The following is a 24,648-nucleotide window of genomic DNA, read 5'->3' on the forward strand; positions in this document are numbered from 1 at the left end:
GAACCTTATTACTGCAGTAGGCAACCTGTATGGTTGAAAAAAGTCATCAAAGTATTTCCAACCACCCTTGGTAATCACAAATTGATGGGCCATGGTGACAGTTGGGAAAATAGTCCCATTTCCTCTATTCGTTAGCTCTGCCTCTTACACACCTCCAATTTTCCTTAGGACCTCTGCAATTCCTATCTTTAATGGGACTTGATAAGGCAATAAATATGGAGTGCCTCTGAAACTATAAACTTTGAAAACTGTAGAGACAGGGTATAAGTATATGTCACCCCAGTTGTGCATGCTCTTGATGCCTTCAACAAATTCCTTTGGCCTAAGGAATTCTAAGAGAGCTTTCAGGATCCTAGGGTTGTCTGAACATAAGAGAATCCTAATCTTAGATGAAAAGCATCTGTCAAACTTTATGTAGCTGGCATCCTCTCTATCCCAAGACAAAATGGTGCTCCATAGTTGTACAGGCATCTCTTCACCATCTGTTTCCTTAACTAGATCCATTTCACTAGCAAAGTAATCAGCACCATTAAATAAAAATATGTGCATGAGAAGGGAGTGCCATCCAAAATGTCTATCCACTTTACCACTTTTTATACCCACCAACCCTGCATGAATAGCATCAGTGAGGTAAGGTGCATAATCAAAGGTTATTGCCAGAGAGGGGTTTAGAATCTATGCTATCATTAACATGTAATGAGTCAGCATGGTGGTTTCAGCATCTTCTCCAAAAATATGACATAGTGACCAAAAGATGCCTTTAGTTCTTAGAGTAAACAAATTTAGGGAGAAAGGCTCCATGGTACTAGGGCCTACAATAGTTAACTCTCCTATTTTAACAAAAAACTCTTTCAAAGGTCCACTCCTGAGGTGATCCCTTTGTACATTGTAAACCTGGGCCAGTGTATCAAAATTTATGGGCTCTAAATAATTAGACACTTCACTAAGCTTAAACAACTTCCTAAATTCATCGTCATTAATCTCAATTAAGGCTCTTCCATTCACATTCCTGATACATTTAGCCACAGGGTCATAATTGTGTGCAATTTGGGTTAACAAATCTACATCCATGAAAACCCTAGGGATTATGAGTTTTCCTACATCTAATTCCCATATGATATTTATTGGGGAAAGGGCATGTCTCTGACTGAATCCTACTTTGAAAAGACCCAGACCTGATATCCCTATCTATGGATCTCTCAACCAATTGCCTTTGTCATACAAACCATCTCTTAGACGTGGGGCTTTAGGTACTAATTCTTTAAATTTGGCCACGACATTTGTGGATATAATCAGTTGTTCCAAGAAATCATCACATATGTTTCTATCCTGATAATTCACCTTCCTCGTGAAATCCCTTCTTGTTGCCATCCCAGAATCACAACTATATTAATTAAAATTTTGACTAACCTTTGAGAAAAACGAGCATGCAATGATCCAAATTCAAGTAGTAACAATCAAGCAACATGCAAAAAATCAATGGTTCTTTGAAGAAATTCGCTTTGTGCACCAACTCCTTTGCAGAACTCTTTGAAATGATGCCAATGTCCAATTGATGTGAAGCTAAATATGAAAACAGAGCAATGAATTAAAGCATTGAAAACCACATGCTTCGGCAATCAACTCATAATTGAAGTCACAGCCGAATTCGAAAAATGGCTCCAACGGATCATAAAATTTTTGATGTGTTTCTCCTTTCTCTATTTTGTAGAAGTTAAAATTTGTTCACCTTTTTATTGTGAAGCAATGCTTTCCTTTGGATCTTGTGAAACCCGCTCACCTTTTACCTTACCTGGGTCAAGCTGCTTAAACTGGGCCCTACCTTCCTTTCACTGTTTCACGGAGCATAAACCTTACGCATCTCTTCCACCCAAAATAGCACCATCCATCAGATCTTCTATTATCTATCGACCTTTACTCCACACGGTGACTGCTTGTCTTTTTACTAACCATATGGAACATTAGCGCTAATGGTCTTCACTGCTTCGCAAAGTCTAAAGACCTTGTATCTCTGGTCTATGAAACAATGCTCGTCATTGGATCACCTTTGAGATGCATGGCCTTTAACACCCTTTAACCTTCAAAGTGGGCCCTCTGCATGGAGTCCACATGCCCTTTTTTTTCTAGCAGATAGCTCTAACGTGTCAGCCGCTAATTCATCCAAGAACTCTATCAGACTCCACATCTTTAATGCCCATGTGTTTTATCTTGGCCATGGATTTCATCACCATCGCCGCCCAATCAAAATGAGCCATCCATGATCTACTTGGAACCACGTGTCATACCGACATATCATCACTTACCCTGGCTAGACATCCAGCTATTCTACCACATCATCTATCATGCAACCGCCACCTCATTTTTCTACTTCTCAAAAGGTAAACTACATGTTACTTTGCCCAGTGAAACAACGCGGGTCGTTAGATCTTGAGCCAAATGCTCAACTTTTAGCTTCATCCTTTAACCTAGTTGCCCGAGTCCACCATCTCTTTTGTTGTTTCATAGACTTTAAACCTTTGGCAACTTTTCTTCGCGAACCAACGTGGACCATCCAATCAATCTTGAGTTGATCGGTCTTTAACTGAAGGATCCGCTTACTTTCCGGGCCTGCCAGCTTTTCACCATTTTGTGAAACATAAAACCCCGACAACTTTTCTTTGTGAATCAATGCAAACAGTTAGATCCTTTATGAGATGATCATCTGTTAACCCTTTCATGACCACCTTACCCGAGCCCGCCACATTTTCACTACTTTGTGAAAGGTACACTTCAGACCACTTTCGGTTGCGAATCCACGTGCATCATTGGATCAACTCCAAGTTGATCGGCCTTTATCCAAAGGATCCGCTTACTTTTGGGACCTGCCTATCCTTTCATTGTTTCACGAAAGGTAAAGCTCATGCATATTTCCTTTGCGAGACCGTGCACACCGTTAGATTTGCTGGAACTTGCATGTTTTTTATGGGGCCTGACAAAGAACTCAAAACTTAGGGAAATGGCGCAAATAATTAAAATTTAATAAAGACCCGCCTAAGGCAATTCATAAAGGGGGGATCCTTTCATGACAGACCTACCCTTCCGGTTAAGTGGAAAAAGGTAACACAAAAATAGAACGCAAGGGCTTTCAGAACATAGGAAAGGTTAAAATTCAAAAACCCTAAACCCTTTTTGACCCAAAAAATTCAGAGGCAACATGAAATGCTAAGCACTACCTTGTAGATTTTAGCCGATTATGGAACAATATTACCCAAGTTCAAAACAGTGATGATAGTGGCTCTTATTGGGGATGGTTGATTGCAAAATCAACACAAGAATACAAAAACCCTGGAGAACAGACCAAACACAAGCCCAAAAACAACCAACAGAAACAAACCTAATATGTACAGACTAAAACCTACTATGCATTGACTTAAGAGAAGTAATGTTTCAGGAATTGTCCATGCACTGGAAATTCCTGTACCTCACCATTCATTTTTTGCAAAAAATATGAATCCTTTCCACTAAGATCATAAACCACAGAGGGGCCTATCCATAGTGACTTATTTTTTTTGTGTTTTCCTTTATCTTGCCCTTTCATATTCCATTGAAGAACCATATCACCAATTTGAAACTTTCTTAACAAGGTTCTTTTGTCAAACAGATATTTGGATTGCAACTGAAATTTCAAATTTCTCTTATGGGCCAAAGTCCTAATTTCCTCCACCTCCACCATTTGAATAATTCTGTCTTCCATAGGTTCAGATAACTCCATATCCTCAGCTTGCAGAAACTTGTATATAGGAAGAAGATTGTTGACTGGCACCCTAGATTGCATGCCATAAACCAACTCAAAAGGTGACACACCAATTGCTTTCTTGACAGTAACCCTGTCTGCCCATAGGGCCAACTTTAATTTCTGGTCCCAAGACCTTTTGTTCTCCTCAAGGGATTTTTTAATAATGTTTAGAAGACTCTTATTGCTGGATTCAGCTTGCCCATTACCCTAAGGATAATATGGTGAAGAATAGGACATAATTATTCCATGACTGGTGCAAAATTCAATGAAATCCTCTAATCTGAAGCTCATGGCATTATCCATTACCAGTTTCATAGGAACACCAAATCTGGTTATAACATTATCCATCAGGAAATTAATAACAACCTTACTTGTGTCTCTTCTAGTGGGTATAACTTCAATCCACTTAGTGAAATAATCAGTGGCCACTATGATCCACCTATGACCTCTTCCCGATTTCTCAATTGTTTCTCCAATAAAATCAATGCCCCATTGGACAAAAGGGGCTTCCACTATGACTGGGTTGAGGGGAAAAGCTCCCTCATACTTCAATTTGGAAGAATGTTTTTGGCATGGGTCACACCTCTAAACATGTTCATGGGCATCTTTGAATAAAGTAGGCCAATAATATCCAGCCCGGACTATCTTACCAGCTATTGTCTTGGCAGAGTAGTGACCTCCACATACTCTATCATTAATTTCAGTTAACATATTTCTAGCCTGGGATTTGTCCAAGCACATCAATAGTGCCCCATCTCTATTTCGCTAATATGGATCACCCTGAATAAGGATATACTTTTGAGATTTTAGTCTCAGTGTCCTTCTCTGGTTGTGGGTCATTCCCTCTGAATATGTTGTATCCCTTAAAAAATGCACTATCTCTGAGTACCAGGGTTGTGTCTCAATACTTGTGACTAGGATGTCCTTAATTTCAACATTATTCACCTCAACATCAAGAAGGTTTGATTCATCCATTAGCTTAGCAAGACCTAAACCTCTTACCAATTTAGTAATTTTAATCTCTAAATCAAACTCTTGAATTCTGTTTATCCATCTACATCTTTTACCAATGACCTCATACTGAGATAAAATGTCCTTGACAGCCGCATGTGGGACATAAGCAATTACTTGTGCATTCACAAGATATGGCCTAAATGCTTTTATAGCCTTAACTAGAGCACACACTTGTTTCTCCATAATTTCATATTTTAGCTCTCCAGGTTGTAAATATTTGCTATAAAAAGCTATAGGGTGTTCATATCCTTCATTATCCTTTTGTAGAAGTACTACAACCACTTTATGATAAGAAGCAAAAGAAAATAGAGAAAAGGGCTTACTATAATCAGGGGACTTTAGCACTAGCGCCTCTTGAATAGCCCTTTTAATTTCACCAAAATCCTTTGAAGCTTCTTCATCCCAATAAAACTTTGTATCTTTCTTGAGCAATCTAACAATGGGATTAACTATTTCTGCAAAATTGGCAATGAACCTTCTAACAAAATTTACCTTGCCCAAGAAAGATTGGATACCTTTGACACTCTTTGGCTCTGGTACATTATTTATAGCTTCAATTCTTTCAGGATCTATTCTGACCCCTTCCTTGGAGACAATATGCCCAAGCAACTTTCCTTCAGTGACAACAAAATGACAATTTTTTGGATTTAAGGAGACACCGAATTCTAGAGCTTTATTGAAAACCTTCTCCAAGTGCCCACAGTGGTCATCTGCCCTTTTGGAGAAACAAGTTAAATCACCTTGATACACTACCATGATAATGTTAATGAATTCCTTGAAATCTACATCCATTGCTCTCTGGAAAGTAGCTCCAACATTTTTTAAACCAAAAGGCATTCTTACATATACATATGTTCCCCAAGGTGTGGTAAAAGTAGTCTTGAATTGTTCAGATTCTTTCACTAACACCTGGTTATATCCTGAGAACCCATCCATCATGGACAACAGGTCACGATCAGTCACTCTCTGCAACATTACTTCCATATTGGGAGAAGAATAATTCTCTTTTAAAGAAGCAACATTTAGGTTCCTAAAATCAACACAGAACCTTATGTCCCCATTCTTGTTTCTAACCGGGACCAAATTAGACACCCATGATGAATGCCTTATAGGCTTAATGATCCCCCCTTCCCTCAACTTGGTTAGGTCTTGTTGCATCTTAGATTCTAACAAGGGGTTGATGGGTCTTTGTTTCTGTTGAAAAGGCTTGGCATCTGGAAGCAAAGGGACTTCATGCTGAAACAGATCTTGTCTATACACCTTCAGATCTTCATAAGACCAAGCAAAAATATGCTTATATTTTTTCAATAAATTAATAAGGTTAAGTCTGACATGAGGAGACAAGTTTTTTCCAATATACACCAACTTAGGGGATGATTTTGGCCCCAAGTTCACTTCCTCCAACTCATCCAACTTGGTGGTGACTGTTGATGTAAATGACTATCACTGTAACTGAACATACCTTCCAATTCTACTAATCCTTTAGGTATTTCATTAGTTTCAAAATGAACCATGTCATTTCCAAACACAATTTCTCTATCTTCCACCACTTCTACTAATGCATTGCAATCAATTTTTTGTCCATCATAGTCATCAATGCATTGTATGAATCTGAGAATGTCTTCATCATCCACAAACACTTGCCAATTATATACATTATTAGGGATGGCAGGCCTAGCTTTTATCTCAACTGTGGATACATTGGTTAGTGTTATGTCATCATTATTTAATGTAATATTTGCTAAGAAATCAGACATTATGTTTTTTGATCTTTCTATCCAATTAATAGAGAATGCACAAAAATGTTCATTCCCATCCCAAACTACATGTTTATATCTTTTCAAATGATCATTTTTAGATGCATACTTAGATCTAACCTGAGAAACAACCAACTCTGAATCCCCTACTACTCTTAACAACTGAATCCCATGCTTCTTTGCAACTTCAAGCCCCAATAACAAGGCTTCATATTCAAAAGTGTTATTTGTACACTGAAAGGCTAGCAAAAAAGAGTATTTGAAGGTTAAACCTGATGGGGACACAAAAAGAACTCTTGCTCCAGATCCTTCTTTAGAGAAAGATCCATCAAAATACATGTGCCATAAACCATGCTATTGAGATACCAATTCAGTCACAATAGAATTAGTATTTTTCAACTGAGGCACAATTGGTTGTATTCTAAAATTTTCAAGATCCACATCAATCATACAGTTTAACATATTAGGGTCTATCTTCTCAATTACCCTAGGGACACGTGGTTCTCTATACAACTTAACCTGGCTTCCATTGATTGGGATTGTAGCATATGATAGATCCAATTGAACATTTCCACCTATTGCTGCAACCCATTGTCTAGATAATAGCATACCATAATGAGGTTTTGTATCAGTTACTATGACATCCATCTTATATGTTGCTTCAGGAAATGCCGCTATCTTTACTTCCACATCTTTCATTGTACCTATCACTGGTACTTCTCTGTTATCCATAACATAACACTTCCCATACACTGTACTTACTGACAATCCTAATTCTTTCATGACACCATATGGCATCACATTTGCAGCTGCACCAGGATCTGTCATACAGTTCTTAATTATCCGGTTGTTCACTAACAAAGTAACATAGAAAGGATCAACCTATGAAGGCTCTTGTGTAATAGTTGTTCCAACATATACCTCTGGGGTTTGCAGCTCAAGATCTTTTTCATCCTTAATTGAACCTGAAGGAAAAGATGTACTACTGTCAGATATCTTAGAAAACAAAGATAGAGTAGCTTCTCTATGTTCCTTTATTTTCAATAATTATACCAATGGGATTGTGACCTTCATCTAGGTAAGAGCCCGAGTCATATCAAAAGTGGAATTATTAATCTCCTCAGTATTAATCCTAGCTTTCTCTATCTTAGGCTGACTTGCCTTCTTCACTATAGCAGTTCCTTGCATATCACTAGTAGCATTATTATCCATACCCTTGGCTACATCTTTCAATTGGTCACTCTTTGCCTGACCGTCTTGAGGCAAGATGCCATGACTTGATGCCTTCTTCTGAGATACTTCTTTTATGAACATTGAGTCAGGTTCCCCTTGATCTCCATCCTTCTTACTACTTCTCAAGTTATAATTATGCTTAGCTATGGCTATGGCAGCCTTAGTAAGATTTCTTACCTCTTCATCACTGGGTCTCCAAAGGTGAACTTCTTCATCTTCAATAGTTACCACATTCAAAGTAGGATGCCAATCAAGTATCAACTGTCCTTGGTAAGATCTATTACTATTTAGCACATCACATTCACTAAATTCACTTTGTAAAGACTCATCATCACTTTCAATAACAGTTTCAAGCATATTAATATCAGGCTTAGTGTCTTTTCTCATGGATTCTTTGAGGGCTTGAGCTACAACACATTGATGAGGAGAATATGGTCCATCACAATCCATGCACCAAGGAGTATTCTCCATATTATGAAAATTTCCTCCTTTCAAAGGATCTAGGGTATCTTGGCTCTGAGCATTTTTTGGCTTCTCATTTTGGGGTTTTCCATCCTTCCAAGTTGTATTGTAAGGCATGTCATGCAATCTAGGAGGCCTATTTTGCCAATTATAATGAGTTTTTTCATTTTTACTTACCTTAGCAGTAAGATCTTTCATCGTAGTCATCAACTTCTCTATTTTGTCATCCTCCTTGGTAGCTTTATTAGGTTGCTATTTTGATTCTTGCCACAACCTTCCATCAGTTCCCCTTCCTACTTTCCTAGAGGCTTTCCTATTACTGTCCACATTAATGGAAATCCTAAATGCATCCCTCAGATTATGTGGATTTTTATCCCTTAGAATCAAAAGCATTGTAATATAGGCCATTTTAGAATCAAAAGCATTGTAATAAGTGTTCAGAAACATATTATCATCTAACCTCATTACTTGATAGAGCCTATGCATTGCTTTCTAAAATCTAGCATTGAAGTTTATGACAATTTCATTATCATACTTTCTAATATTATTGAATTCATTTAGCATGAAGCTCACATTTATTTTGTCACCATATTGTTCTTGAAAGAAGTTCTTAAAATCTTCCCAAGACCCGATGCTATTCACAGGGAGACCTCTATACCAATCCCTTGCATCATCTACTAAGGACTATAGAAACAATTTCATGATGACATCTTCATCTACAATTTCATAATCATTTATCAAGTCATCAAAATATTTTAAGTGCTCTTCTGCACTGATTGCATTATTTCCAGCAAATTTGTGGAGTCTATCCCTTAATTCAGTAGGAACATGGTTAGAGTACCCTAGGATTCCATCAAAGAAGAGTTGTTTGTATAACTCCAAGTTAATGGGTCTTCTTTGGACTTTATTAGTAGTAAGGTTATTTACCATGTTCATTCTTACATTAGGACCATGAGTCAGAGGGATTTGGTTACCTTGATTAGTGAGAGGGGCTTGATTAGCTAGGATAGTGCTCATAGGCACGGTTGATTGAATTTTGACTGGAGGGAGTGAGGCATGCTGAGGAGCAGGTTTATTTGGGTTTGTTGAAGGAAAAATTATAGGAGGAGCCTTTAGATAATTAATCTTTCTTTTAACCTCTTGATTGGCTTGCTTCTAATTCAGCCTTTTCTAGCTCCCTCTGCAGATCTTCCTTCTCTTTCCTCATCCTATCTATCTATCTCTCTCTCATGTGCAGATAACATATGAGAGATTTCTCTTGTAGTCTTAGATCTAGACCCATCTTCCATCCACTTCTATTTTCCTTTGTCAACATTACTTCTAATAGGTTGTGGGTCACTAAGGACCTCCCTATCCAGTTGCAGAACAAATTTGTATGCAGGGTTGGTTTTGGCAACTAAAATTTCTTTGATGACTGGACCTTCATCTCACTCTTAGCTTTCTCTTGGGTGAATAACTCAAGATCAACAATCTATCTTAGAAGCCTATCCCTCTCAATTAATTTAGCTTTCACTTCCTTTTCTTTATTTTCTTCCTTTTGTGCTCTTAAGGAAATTAAGTGATGGACTCTTCTATTGAGGGTCTCAATTTCTTGGGATACCTTATCTTCATTAGGGAACATTTCTTTAGAATCTGACACATTGACTTGGTCAATATCAATTAAACTAACATTTCCATCAACTGTTCTAGGTACATAATCCATCTTAATATTTGAACTATTCCTATTGTTCCCAGATAAACTAGCATGAGAGATCCTTTGATTTAAAACTTGGACATCTTCATTATTACCAAACAAACTAGAATGGAAACCCATAATGTCTTGCTCAGATTTACAGGAAGAAGAATTTGAATTTGCATATATGGGTCTTTTAGATGACTTACCCGTATTAATGCTCTTTTGTACCTAGGCAGCATTAGATGGCTCATGTACAACTGATCTTTTTTGGTCTCTCCGTGCCTGTTCGGGTAATCCCTGTTGCAACATCTCTTGAGGATGCTTCCTCATGAAAGACCTGGTGTTCCTTCCTCTCTGCATTATACTTTTTTATTTTAAAAGAGTTATAATTATTCAAATAGCACTAGTTATACTTGTCAGAGTTGCCACCCACACAAATTGTGGGGAAATAAGAAAACAAGTTTTGACAAATCTCTTGCAAAGATTTAAAAAATCAGGAGGATTTTCAGAGAAAAGGATAGCACAAATGAGAGATAATGCAATCTACCACAATCACACAGATATCCAAACAAACTTCTGAACTAATTCAAGCACCAATCTGTAATATAGATACACACTATGACTCTCTCTAGCAGAGTCACCACTTTTGTTGTTCTCAAAATATGATTCCCTTCTATCCTCCCTATAAGAAATATAATGAACTTTGTTCTCATATGAAGAGGACACCAAGAAAATTAGAACTCCAAAGTAACATATAACAAGGTTTCAACAAAACCTTCTACACTTCGAACTTATCCAAATCTCAAGTGGGTATACCTTCTGTGAAAACTTTCACACTTTAAAATTCAAGATCCATAGTAAACCAATGCTAAAAACCTATGGACTTCATCACCTTAATAAAACTGAAACAATAAAGGAAAAACTCATGCTCATTTTCAGTATTGATCCCCAAGAAATATAGAAAGAAATCCATAGCTGATACCAGTGCCTTATCCAGGCTACAAAGTCACCTAAGTCAAGCAAGGATTCCAAAATTAAACATTCCTAGGCATTTCATCACTTTGGCTTTTATTAACCCTATACATGCCTGACATATATAAGAGTTCTTTCTTGTTAAACTAGATACCGTTTATGAAATTCATAGCAGCAAACAAGTAATCTACTAACAAAGGTGTTTCGGGAATATTTAATTCCTCTCCTGAAGAGAAAAGCTAAAAACATATCCATAAGATTGCATTACAATCCATGTTCAACTAAATAACCCTAGACTATTCAAATTAAACTAGCAAAACACTAAACACACACCAGAAGACAACATAGATTTTAGGCTCGAAAAGTTCTGATTTGTATATTCATATTCATTTATGAGAAAATTTTACATAACTCAAAGTATTCTTTGTAATAGCGAAAAAAACCCTTGATATTTTTTAGCAGAGTTTCTTTACAAATTCTTGTGATCCCTTTTTCCTAAGTCCTGGTATCCATTTATAACAATATGGATGCAAAACAAGCTTCGTACATTCCTAAGGATAATTTGTTACAACCGCAATTTCCTTCAAAAAGTAGTCACAAGTCCTTTTCAATCTCAGCGGCTTTTTTGGTTTGTTGCTCCATTGGAGCATCTTCTAGCTATTATGGGATTTCCTCTTCTTGCACCGCATACTTTTTGGTCCACTCTTGAAACACGTCATCATCAAGCCATGAGTAGCTAACAATTTTGTTCTTCAATTTAACTAACTTTTTCCAAGAGTTTCTCACTTTCCTAACCTTTGATTCCAAAAACCCATAGTTTGACTTTATCTTTTCTATTTCTTGAATTGTCTTAACAAACAGAGATGTGTCATCTTTATTGATGATTTTATTCACCCTTAAAGACAAGTTAGCTCCTATCTCATCAAGCCATACTTGTTTGTCCTTCAACTGATTTGGGCTAACAAAACCCTGAGGAAACAATTCAAATTTATGCTCAGTATATTCCTTCCTGTATAAGTTAGCCTTCCTCTCTACACTAGCTCTTCCTTCTGCAAGTTTGGCCATGCCTTTTGCTAATTCACATGTGGATTTGATAATGGCATCGGATCTTTCCTCATCATAGGATGCACACATAAGTTCTAGATCCACTTCCCTAGGCATCCACTTCTCTAAAGTATGCTCTAAAATAGCCTTGTCTTCATTCAACTCACTCAAAGTATCCAGAATTTTTTTAATATTAGTGTACACAATGGGGGCTTCTACTGTATCAGCAGAACTCAAAATTGTGGCCTTTACCTTCTCTTCATATTTATTCGCAAACAGGGCTTGAGCCTGTTTTAACTTATCCAATTCATGTTGAATGGTCTCAACTGGTTGAAAACCAGAAGGCATAGGAGAAGGAGGAAAATCAACAATAGGACTGGTGGGTGGAGGTCTTGCTGGAGAAGATGCAATTATCAGAGTAGAGGATTAACCTCCTTGGTGTTGTCCTGCCAATTAACTCTATAGTCTAGCAATAATACTGTCCCTGTTGGCTACCTCTTTTTTGGCTTCATTTTAAGCCTTCAAAACTGTTTCTTTTTTCACTTGGAGATCAGCTCTCTCCTTTGCTTCTTCTCAGCCATTGCCACACTAAATTTTGCAGTTCTAGAATTGTGCTGGCAGCTTCCACCACTCCTGTGTCTTGGACTCTTTTAACAATCATACCTTGTAGGAAACTGGATTCTGAGGTATCATTTCTTCTTCTACTCTCATCCCTCTCTTAAGGACCACATGACCAAAGCAACATTATCCTTGCTGAATGTCACTCCCTCCATAGGCTTGGTTTCTTTTCTGACTACTTCAAGTACCAAGGCATCTGCTATATCCCATTCAGGGAGGATTAAAACATCAACCTTTGACACCATTTCTCTTCTAGCTTCAAGAGTGATGGCTTTAAATTTAGCCATCATTTCTTGCTTCACTTCTTCCTCCACTAAAGTTGCAACTTTGTGGGGTTGCTCATTCTTTCTCTTTTCACACCTTGCCTTGAATTGCTCAATGTTTTGCTTCCATACAACTTTCATGAAGGCCCCTGCTATGACAAAATTACTATCAGCCAGGAACTCTTCACTAGCTTGCTTGATAGCAGGGTCTAACTCTTTACCTTTGAACTCATCTATAGTTAAGTTCATTTCGACACTAGGTGGCTCCTATGGCATCCCCTCTTGTGTCTCATCAAATGTGTATCTCTCCAAGACTCCCTAACTGCAATAATTGTTCTGCTACTGCATGTTCATCTCCTATATGGATAGGGGATTGAGATGGAGAATATAGAGACTCACCTATTTGCACTTCCTTTGCCACCCTTTTCCTTTTAGGGGAGTCTTGTATGTCAATGACATCTTCAATTTCTCTCTTCCCTCTTGAAGTAGAGGGCTCACCTATTACTGGCATCAACACACTATATTTTGACCTCTTATGCATTACATAGTTACCCAGAGGGATGGCCTTAGCAAAGGCAGGCTTGGCTAGAACCATCTTAGCCTTATCAGGATTATCTCTTATTATAGCTTCCCTCTTTTCCTTCAAAGTTTGCATTAAATCTTCAAAATAAAGAATTAATAATTTGATGTTTTCCTCAAAAGGATTAAAGCTAGATAGAGGGTCATAACTACTATCAAATTGATGAATAAAATCCAGAGCCTTTTTGTATGCCACCCACTTTTCTTTCCTCAATTCCTGCTCATCCAAATTGAACTCAGTTCTAATTAAATCCTCTAGGAGATGGAATTGGTGTGGCCTACATTTACATATTTCTCTCTTCCTGAACATGTCGTTGAAAAAATCCCTGGGATCAGCAAACCTTATTACTATAGTAGGCAACCTGTATGGTTGAAAAAAGTCATCAAAGTATTTCCAACCACCCTTGGTAATCACAAATTGATGGGCCATGGTGATAGTTGGGAAAATAGTCCCTTTTCCTCTATTCATTAGCTCTACCTCTTGCACACCTCCAATTTGCCTTAGGACCTTTGCAATTCCTATCTTTAATGGGCTTTGATAAGGCAATAAATATGGAGTGTCTCTGAAACCATAAACTCTAAGAAACTATAGAGACAGGGTATAAGTATATGTCACCCCAGTTGTGCATGATCTTAATGCCTTCAACAAATTCCTTTGGCCTAAGGAATTCTAAGAGAGCTTTGGGTATCCTAGGGTTCTCCAGAACATAAGAGAATCCTAATCTTAGATACAAAGCATCTGTCAAACTTTAGGTAGTCGGCATCCTCTCTGTCCCAAGACAAAATGGCGCTCCATAGTTGTATAGGCATCTCTTCACCATCCTTTTCCTTAACTAGATTCATTTCACTAGAAAAGTAATCAACACCCTTAAATAATAAACATGTGCATGAGAAGGGAGTACCATCCAAAAGGTCTATCCACCTTACCACTTTTTATACCCACTAGCCCTGCAAGAATTGCGTCAGTGAGGTAAGGTGCATAATGAAATGTTACTGCCAGAGAGGGGTTTAGAATCTGTGCTATCATTAACGTGTAATGAGTCAGCATGGTGGTTTTAGCATCTTCTCCAAGAATCTGACATAGTGACCAATACATGCCTCTAGCCCTTAGACTAAACAAATTCAGGGAGAAAGGCTCCATGGTACTAGGGCCTACAAAAGTTAACCCTCCTATTTTAACAAAAAACTCTTTCAAACATCCACTCCTAAGGTGATCCCTTTGTACATTGTAAACTTGGGCCAATGTATCAAAATTTATGGGCTCTAAATAATTAGACACTTCACTGAGCTTAAACACCTTCCTAAATTCATCGTCATTGATCTCAATTAAGGCTCTTCCATTCACATTCCTGATACTTTTAGCCATAGGGTCATAATTGTGTGCAATCTGGGTTAACAAATCTACATCCATGAAAACCCCAGGGGATATGAGCTTTCCTACGTCTAATTCCCATATGCTATTCATTGGGGCAAGGGCATGTCTCCGACTGAATCCTACTTTGAAAAGACCCAAACCTGATATCCCTATCTGTGGATCTCTCAACCAGTTAGCTTTGTCATACAAACTGTCTCCAATTCTTAGACGGGGGGCTTTAGGTACCAATTCTTTAAATTTGGCCACAACATTTGTGGACATAGTCAGTTGTTCCAATAAATCATCACATATGTTTCTATCCTGATAATTCACCTTCCTCGTGAAATCCCTTCTTGGTGGCATCCTGGAATCACAACTATATTAATTAAAATTTTGACTAACCTTTGAGAAAAATGAGCATGTAATAATCCAAATTTAAGTAGTAACAATCAAGCAACATGCAGAAACTCACTGGTTGTTTGAAGAAATTCGCTCTGTGCACCAACTCCTCTATGAAACTCTTCAAAATGATGCCAACGTCCAATTGATGTGAAGCTAAATATGACAATAGAGAAATGAATTGAAGCATTTAAAACCGCATGCTTCGGTAATCAACTCAGAATTGAATTTGTAGCCGAATTCAAAAAATGGCTCCAATAGATCATAACATTTTCTATGTGTTTCTCCTTTCAATGTTTCATAAAAGTTAAAATCCATGCACCTTTTTATTGCGAAGTAGCACTATCTTTTGGATCTTGCAAAACCCGCACGTCTTTTACCTTACCTGGGTCAAGCTACTTAAAACTGGGCCCTACCTTCCTTTCGTTGTTTCGCAGAGTATAAACCTTATGCATCTCTTCCATGCGAAACAACGTCATCTATTAGATCTTCTATTATCTTCTTGACCTTTACTCCACATGGTGACCGCTTGTCTTTTTACTAACCATAGGGAAACATTACCGCTAACGGTCTTCACTGCTTCATGAAGTCTAAAGACCTTGCATCTTTGGGCTGCGAAACAATGCTTGTCATTGGATCACATTTGAGACACTCAGCCTTTAATGCCCTTTAACCTTCAAAGTGGACCCTCTACATGGAGTCCATGTGCCCTTTTTTCCTACAGATAACTCTGACATGTCAGCCGCCAATTCGTCCAAGAACTCTATCGGACTCCGCATCTTTAACAACCATGTGTTTTATCTTGGCCATGTATTTTATCACCATCATTGCCCAATCAAAATGGGCCATCCACGATCTACTTGGAATTGCATGTCATATCGCCAAATCATCACTTGCCCTGGCTGGACATCCAACTATTCCGCCACATCATTTATTGTGCAACTGCCACCTCATTTCACTACTTCGCGAAAGGTAAACTTCATGTTACTTCGCCCAGCAAAACAACGTGGGCCGTTAGATCTTGAGCCAGATGCTCAACTTTTAGCTTCATCCTTTAACCTAGCTGCCCGGGTCCACCATCTCTTTCGTTGTTTTGCAGACTTTAAACCTTTGGCAACTTTTCTTCATGAACCAACGCGGACCATCCGATCAATCTTGAGTTGATCGGTCTTTAACCAAAGGATCCGCTTACTTTCTAGGCCCGCCAACTTTTTGCCATTTTGCAAAACATTAAACCCCAACAACTTTCATTCACGAATCAATGCAAACCATTAGATCCTTTCTGAGATGATCATCTGTTAACCCTTTTGGTGACCACCTTACCCGAGCCCGCCACCTTTTTGCTACTTCGCAAAAGGTAAACTTCAGACCACTTTATCCAAAGGATCCACTTACTTCTAGGACCCACCTATCCTTTTGATGTTTCATGAAAGGTAAAGCTTGCACATATTTCCTTTGCGAGACCGCACACACCGTTAGATTTGCTGGAACTTGCATGTTTTTTATGGGGCCCGACAAAGAACTCAAAACTTAGGGAAAGGGCGCAAATAATTAAAATTTAATAAAGACCCAACTAAGGCAATTCATAAAGGGAGGACCCTTTCATGATAGACCTACCCTTCCGATTAAGTGGAAAAAGGTAACACAAAAATAGAACGCAAGGGCTTTCAAAACATAGGAAAAGTTAAAATTCAAAAACCCTAAACCCTTTTTGACCCAAAAACTTAGAGGCAACATGAAATACTAAGCACTACCTTGCAGATTTTAGCTGATTATGGAACAATATTACCTAAGTTCAAAACAGTGATAATAGGAACAATTATCTAGCTATCACAGTAGCTCATCATGTGGTGTGGCCTAGTCACACATCCACAAGGCATGGTAGTGTGCACCTTGACATCACCTCGCATCACGTCATCATGCAACATGGCTCTACCCTAAATAAGTCGGTAGGCCGCATGGCAATGTCTACTACATCCTGCATCATGTCTCAGCATGACATGGCAATACTCCAAGCGGAAAAGGCACACAATGGACGTATCCTGCATGGTAGTGTACCTCGCGGAAAAAGGGCACACACAGGTCACACCTTGCATAGCGACGTACCTCTCAGGATACTCATCGTAAGCCAGAGGTATACATGGCTATGGTCCACCCACATGTATACCAACGCTGGACAATTGGCAGCTCATGTGAAAAATAACATACCTTTCATGAAGACAAGGTAAAATATCCTCCAATAAAACCATCATTCTGCTCAAGAACTGTCATCAATATGCTCAAATAAAGGATAGGAATAGGCTGGCACACATGAACCTTATAAATTGGTTCATCACAAGGGAAAGTATTGAGTACATCTATAATACAGTTTCATTACATAACTATATTTTTCCTCAAAATAGAGAAGCTAAAGTCGCTTCACATCGACATTACTCGTATGTCATTCCATACTATTCAAGGAATGGTGACTTCTAATACTACCCCTTCACATACTAACTAATCAACAACCTATGGGTTGGCACTTAGTAAGGAAACAAATAAGAAACATCACATAAACAATATGGTTTCCCATAATCATAAGAAAACATATCCTCTATGGTTGATTACTTCACCATCCCATGGGCACACATAGCAAGCATGGGTTTTTTTACAATACACAAGGAATAGTACCATTATTGGTTTAGTCACATTTATGAGGAGTACTTTTTAGTACGCTATCATCTACTCAAGGAAATTTCTAATTATGCTTTCCACATGAATAACTAAATCAAGTTTATTCTAGATACAAGAACTGAAATTCTTAACAATTCACCATTACATAAGGAAATAACATCATTTCGATATCTTTTCTAGATCCATTAAGCATTCACAACCACGTTACTAACTATGCAAATTTCGTTATGAAGCTCAAGACTTTCATCTTTCCAAAAAAAAAATTAAAAAAAAATGCAAAAGTGATGAATACTAAGAGGGGGGGGTGAATTAGTATACAAAAAATACTGAACTTAAACTGTTAAACAGTTTAGTAGTTAACCGGGATAACAGATTTACTAACAAACCGGTTAAGACAAATGCAAACCAAACATCAAATAAAGCATTCACCCACAAGAGCACAATCACCATAACACAAGAGGTTTTGACATGGAAATCCAAATGGGAAAAACCACGGTGAGAAAAAACTCACAAGTAACTATCTGCAGAATAGAAACCAGACCGGTTAAGGTCATACAATGTTCTTCACCATAATAGATCCTGTTAGGAATCTAGATATCTGTTAGGAGATAAGTCCTGTTCTGATTAATTTAAAAAGAAGGTCTTCAGGACCCAAAACCTTTAACAAAGGATATTAAGATAAGACACCAAAAAGTTCAGTGCTTAAGAACCGTATACAAAAAGACTGGCAAAAAAGCTAGCAAACTAAAAGGACAACAAAACAAACAACAACAAAGAAACAAAGAAGGTGCTACATAGTAATTTTCTTCAACATGTCCTCCACCTTTATCACTAGCTTGTCATAAGTGGCCCCAACAGCTTTAAGGTCTTCCAGATCCTTGTTAGGTTTCTTATCCTTTTTTTTGCCTCTGGTATGGGTTCTGGGGCCTTGAGCTTCCCCCGTTCCTTCAGTTTCTGGGTCAATGTCCAGGATTTCCTTTTCTTCATCTAGTTTTCTGATGAGAGTGTTGGTGTTGTGAGCTGAAATCTTTAGGATGCTTAGGCTCTGTTCAGCAATGTTCTTTAGACACTCCTCAATTTTACTGATTTTGCTAACAGTTTCTGAGAGAGTGTGGTCGTTAGCGTCAGCAAGATTTTTCCTTTCCAGCAAATTCTTCTCAATTTTTTCAAACCTGTGGTTGAAAGCATCTCTTACATTTTTGGCTTTGGCAATGGTGCTTTTCAAGTCCTTTATGCAATTGGCCATGGTCTTTCCTTCCCCAATATTGATGGTTTCCAGGATCAAGATTGTGTTATAGAGTTTTTTGTTTTCATCCACAACTTTCTTGTAACCATTAATAAGCCACTCCATAGTTTCCATGAAACCTTGCAAACCCTCAGGGGGAGGGTTAGAGGGGGGGTCAACTTTTCCAGGGGTTGCATGTTCCTCTTTAGGGGTGTGCTAGGTGGTAGTTGTGTCAACAACCCTAAGAGCCTCTTCCATGGTGTCCTTTTCCAAATTTTGATCAGCTTCCAAGGCCCTTACCTGCTTGTAGACTTCCGGTTCCTTAATAGACTCCTCTTTCTTCTTGTTCTTTTTCCTGGTTTGAGTATGAGCTTTTGTCTTCTTCTTCAGTATCCCTTGAGGGTTCTCCTCCTCAAAATTGTCTGAAACCTCCTCTTCCAAAGAAATGCTAATCAGGGGTCTACCTTTAGGCTTTTTTCTCTTAGAGGATGAAGGTCTAGTTTTGATGTATTTCCTCTTCTTTCCACTTTCATAATCTGAGACATCCATGCTATCCTCAGTGTCAGTCGAAGGGTCACTTTCAGACTCCTCTTCCTCTAAGAAGGCAGGGTCATACCCCTCATCCTCAAAATCCACAAAGGGCTGCATCCGAGAAATTTGGTTGCCCTTGAGATGGTCATAAATTAGGACCATAAGGCCTTGATGCATGGTAGTATCACCAGTGGGTTCTCTTTGTAGGCCTTAAGGGACGCATTCATCGAACATAAAAAAAAATAAGGGAAGTTAACCTTATCATTGTGCCTAAAGTGATTCAGTAGAACAAAGTGATAACCATAAACTTTTGTGAACCTACCATCTAGAGTGATATAATGCATTAAAACAAAGAGGACCTCCCGCCAGGGTTTGGCAAAAGCCCTGGGCGGGTAGTAGGTTTTGCTCAACTTTACCAATCATTTTTTCTCCTTCTCAATATCCAAGTATCTTTCAATAGCTTCCCTACTGACTTTCCTATCTCTGTAGAATTTTCACCCTTCTCTTGTGAGACCTATAGCTTGAGCAATTAAATCTTCAACAATTTCTACCGTTTGGTCTCCCATTTTCAGCATTGCTCTTTTTCTAGTTTTTATAGAAAAAAATAGTGACCATGCCATCTCTACTGTGGAGTCTCTCCATGAATTTTGAGAAACCACCCTTCTGCAAAATACCCCAAACCTCCTCCTTCTGTTTCCATTCTTTATAGCTACTTGGTTCATATCCCCTCCTGTTACCACCCATGTTGTCATTGTTCGACACCAAATTTTGAAACTTGTAGAGCAAATTAGCCGAAGAGCTTTTCAGAATTATCAAAGTTACCTAGAAAGCATGGGAACTAATGGCATTGGTATTATAATGAATGAGTCTCTCATTATTATAATGACTCAAAGTACTCAAGTCAGTTCTTTTCATAATTATCCTGTCCATCAAGTATTTTTGGAGTACTTCTATAATGATCATTACAAATGATTTGATTGACATCTTTGGGGAGTTCTTGTTCTCCCGTCCACGTGGTAATTGCTTATTTGTTGATGACCGCATTGGCAGCCCAGTTAGCAGAGCCATTGGCCTCCCGGTAAATATGGGAAATGTAGCTTTTCTTAAAGGTGCTAATAAGGTCTATAGCAGAGATGATTATGTTGTAGATCGACCATGAAGGTTTTGAGACCCCCTTAAGACAATTTATAATATTGTTTGAGTCCCCTTCAATCCATAGGTAGGTACAATTCCATTTTTTTGCTAGGAGGATACCTTGGAGAGCTGCCATTGCTTCAGCTTTATGGTTAGTTTGGGTTCCAATAGGGACAACAACCATTTCCTTGCAAATTCCTTTATCATCTCTTAGAACAGTTCCACAGCCTGAAGGACCCGAGTTACCTTTGGCAACACCATCAAAATTAACTTTGAACCAACCATGAGGGGGGGTTTGTCATTTGGCTTCAAGCCTTTTATTATGATTGAGGTTAGGATTGTCAGTACTCTTCATATTCCACACCCTTAAGATATTTGATTCCAGAGAGTTGTTCGAAAAACAAGGACCCTCAATGATCCCTATATTTTCCTGAATCGCCCACTGAATTTTTTGGAACATAATATCCTAATTGAGGGAGACATCCTTGAAGATTTGATTATTTCTTTCTTTCCATAGTCCCCACATGATGTGAGGAAGAGAGATCTGCCACAAAGATCTCAAAAATGTGTTAGTCCATTTTATGTTCTAGGAGGAAAATAGATCATTGATGGTATTAGGAAACACCTAGGCAATGCTAAAACTTTTGAGAAATATTTCCTAGACTAAGGCTGAGAAGGGGCAGTGGATGGCAAGGTGGTCCACAGACTCTTCTTCCTAAAGGCACAGAGCACATCTATTAGGGAAAGCAAAGCCTCTACTTTTTAGGTTGTCAAGGGTCAAGATTTTATTTTGGAGGATGGTCCAAAAGAAGAAATTGATCTTGGGGGTAAGGCCTTTAATCCAGGCTTTATACCAGTAGGGATTACCTAAAGGAGTGGGGGATAGAACACAATACATAGAGGAAATAGTTAGGGTACCTTTGGGGTCATGTTTCTAAATCAGGGAGTCTACCTCTTTATTCAACCATACCGCAGACAAATGGATCTTGAGCTTAGAAAGTCTTGGATGGATGCTTTCAATATTCTGCCATTTATTACCAGCCCAGTACTTAGCAACTAAGGAGCCAAAAGTTCTTATACAAGAGGGAGCATGGGGGGCCCATTCATTGATTTCTATCAAAGGTTTATCAAAAAGCCAGGGATCCTCCCAGAATTTTACTTTCCTACCATTACCAACTTTCCAGATCACTCCTTTGGCTATACTTTCTTTGCATTTAGAGGCATAATTCCATATGTGGGAACCATTAATACTAAGATCCAAAGTGATAAAAGAAGAAAGGGAGGAGGATTAAAGAGAGTACTTACTTTGCCAAATTTTACACCATTCGGTATCTAAATGAAACATTCTCTAGACTTATTTGGATATTAGAGCTTCATTTAGGGTTTGAATCCTCCTCAGGCCTAGACCTCCATGGCTCTTTGGTTTACAGACCTAGTCCCAGGCCACCAAGGACATTATTTTCTTGTCCTCAACCCCATACCAAAGGAATCTTCTTTGAATTTTCTTGATAGCATCAGCATACTTAACTGGAATTCTGAAAAGGCTAAGAGAATATATCAAAATACTTTGAAGAGAAGCTTTAAGAAATTGGAGCTTTCAAGCCTGACTTAGGAGGGCTCCTTTCTAGCCAGCTAACTTTTTCTGGAATTTGTCCACTAGAGAACTCCAGAAGGAGTCAAGAGGAGTAGTGCCCATTGGGAGACCAAAGTAGTTAGTAGGAAGATCAGCAACCCTACACTCCAAGATTTTACGAATTCTCTGTTGTCTTCTCTCTAGGGTGTTGATGAAAAAAACTTCACTTTTTGTCCAGTTGATTAGCTGACCAGAAGTAGAGGCAAACTTACAAAGAGTACTCTTCAAAATTTTAACTTCAGAGATACTATATTCCCCCATGATAATAGTATCATCGACAAATTGTTGATGAGAACAAACAAGATCTACTGAGGAAGGGTGGAGACCCTTAAAGGAGACTTGCAAAACCAAATTTTTCATACTCCTTCCAAAACATTCTGCCATAATAATGAAGAGGATGGGGGAAATAGGATCCCCTTGCCTTAGACCTCTAGAAGCTTGGAAAAAAGGAGAAGGGTAAGCATTGATAAGGACAACAAAAGATGATGAGGTGATAAGTTGGGTGATGAGATCCAAAACTCTGGAGGAGAAACCAAAAGACATGAGAACCTTCAAGAGAAAAGACCAGTCAACCCTATCATAGGCTTTGGAGAGATCAAGATTGAGGATGAGACCCTGCTTCTTAGCTTTAACAAGAGAGTGGATGTTCTCATGGATAGTAATAATAGAGTCAAGAATTTGATGACCAAGGACAAAACATTTTGCTAGTGATTAATAAGAGCAGGAAGGATAGACAACAATCTGGAAGTTAGAACCTTAGAGATAATCTTATAAAAGGAATTGCAAAGACTGATAGGTCTAAATTTGTCCATAGAGTCAGTGCCTTGAGATTTAAGAATAAGAGCTAGAAAAGGGCCATTGATTTATTTCAAAAGTTTCCTAGCCCCAAAAAATTCCTTGACCCCATTGGAAACATCTTTCCAGACAATGTCCCAAAAATCTTGAAAAAAGAACATTGGAAAACCATCTGGGCCCAATGCTTTGTTACCATCAAAGGAGAAGACAACATTTTTAATTTCTTGATTAGAAGGAATGGAAGAAAGGGAGGCATTCTTATGATCATCAATGAGACAAGGGATGTTATGAAGAAAAGAAGATTGAGCTTCAGCATCCAACCTATGATCCCTATTTAGCAGTTTTGAAAAAAACTGTTTAGGTTCATTCCTAATTTCATCCTCCTTGATAATCTCCCCATTATCCACTATGAGTTTGGTAACCCTATTAACTACTTTATGATTGATCGTCAACATATGGAAGAATCTTGTGTTCCTATCTCCTTCCTTAAGCCAGATGCATCTAGATCTCTACTTCCAAAAGGTTTCCTCTTTGACAATGATATCATGATATTTTTTAAGAGTCTCATTTTCATCAGCAATGGACATATTTCTAAAACCATCTTTCTGGATTTGAGTTTGTATTTCTTTGAAGTCTTCTAGGAATTTTCTTTTGGCCTCAAAAATGTTCCCAAAGTTGGATTTATTCTAGAGTCTTATGTTATCCTTTACACTTTTAAGCTTCTTAACAACTCTATACATAGCAGTTCCCTCAACTTGAATGCTCCACCATTTCTGGATATTACTTTTGATGTCTGAGTGGAGGGTCCACATTTTTTCAAATCTGAAGGGGAATTTTCTCCTTCTATTGATGGATTCAGCAATGAAAGTGATGGGAAAATGATCTGATCCAACCCGAATGTGGGCCGACAGAGAACATAAATAATAAATATACCAATCATTAGAAATGAGAGTCCTATCAAGATGAACTTAGATAAGATCATTACCAGTTCTCCTATTAGTCCAAGTATAATTACATCCTTGTATTTCCAAGTCATTGAGAGCTTGAGAGTTAATGAAATCCATAAGGACCAACCTACTTTCCAGCTGAGGAGGGCTTCCTCCATATTTTTCCTCCTCTCTCAAAGGAGTATTGAAGTCTCCCATAACCAACCAACTAAGATTTCTGAAGCTATCCCTAGCTTGAATAAGTTTTTTCTAGGAATTTCTAGCCTTCAAAGTGTTGGGAGCATAAATGTTGGTGAGGACCCATGAAGTACCATCTTTTAGGTGCTCAAATTTGATACAAAAAAAATTGTTATCCTAGATGATAACACACCCTTTGACAGAATTAAGATTCCAAATGGTAGCTATGCCTCCTGAAGTACCTTAAGAACTGTCGCCACTAACATTTCCGTTTTTGGAAAACTTCAATGATTCAACTTTTTCTTTACTCATTTTGGTTTCTTGAATTAGAAAGATATCAGGTTTACTATCCCTTATCATGTTCCTGATAATGTCATGCTTATGGGGA

The sequence above is a fragment of the Cryptomeria japonica genome, chromosome 6 (assembly GCF_030272615.1).
Source record: "Cryptomeria japonica chromosome 6, Sugi_1.0, whole genome shotgun sequence".
NCBI classification, from domain to species: domain Eukaryota; kingdom Viridiplantae; phylum Streptophyta; class Pinopsida; order Cupressales; family Cupressaceae; genus Cryptomeria; species Cryptomeria japonica.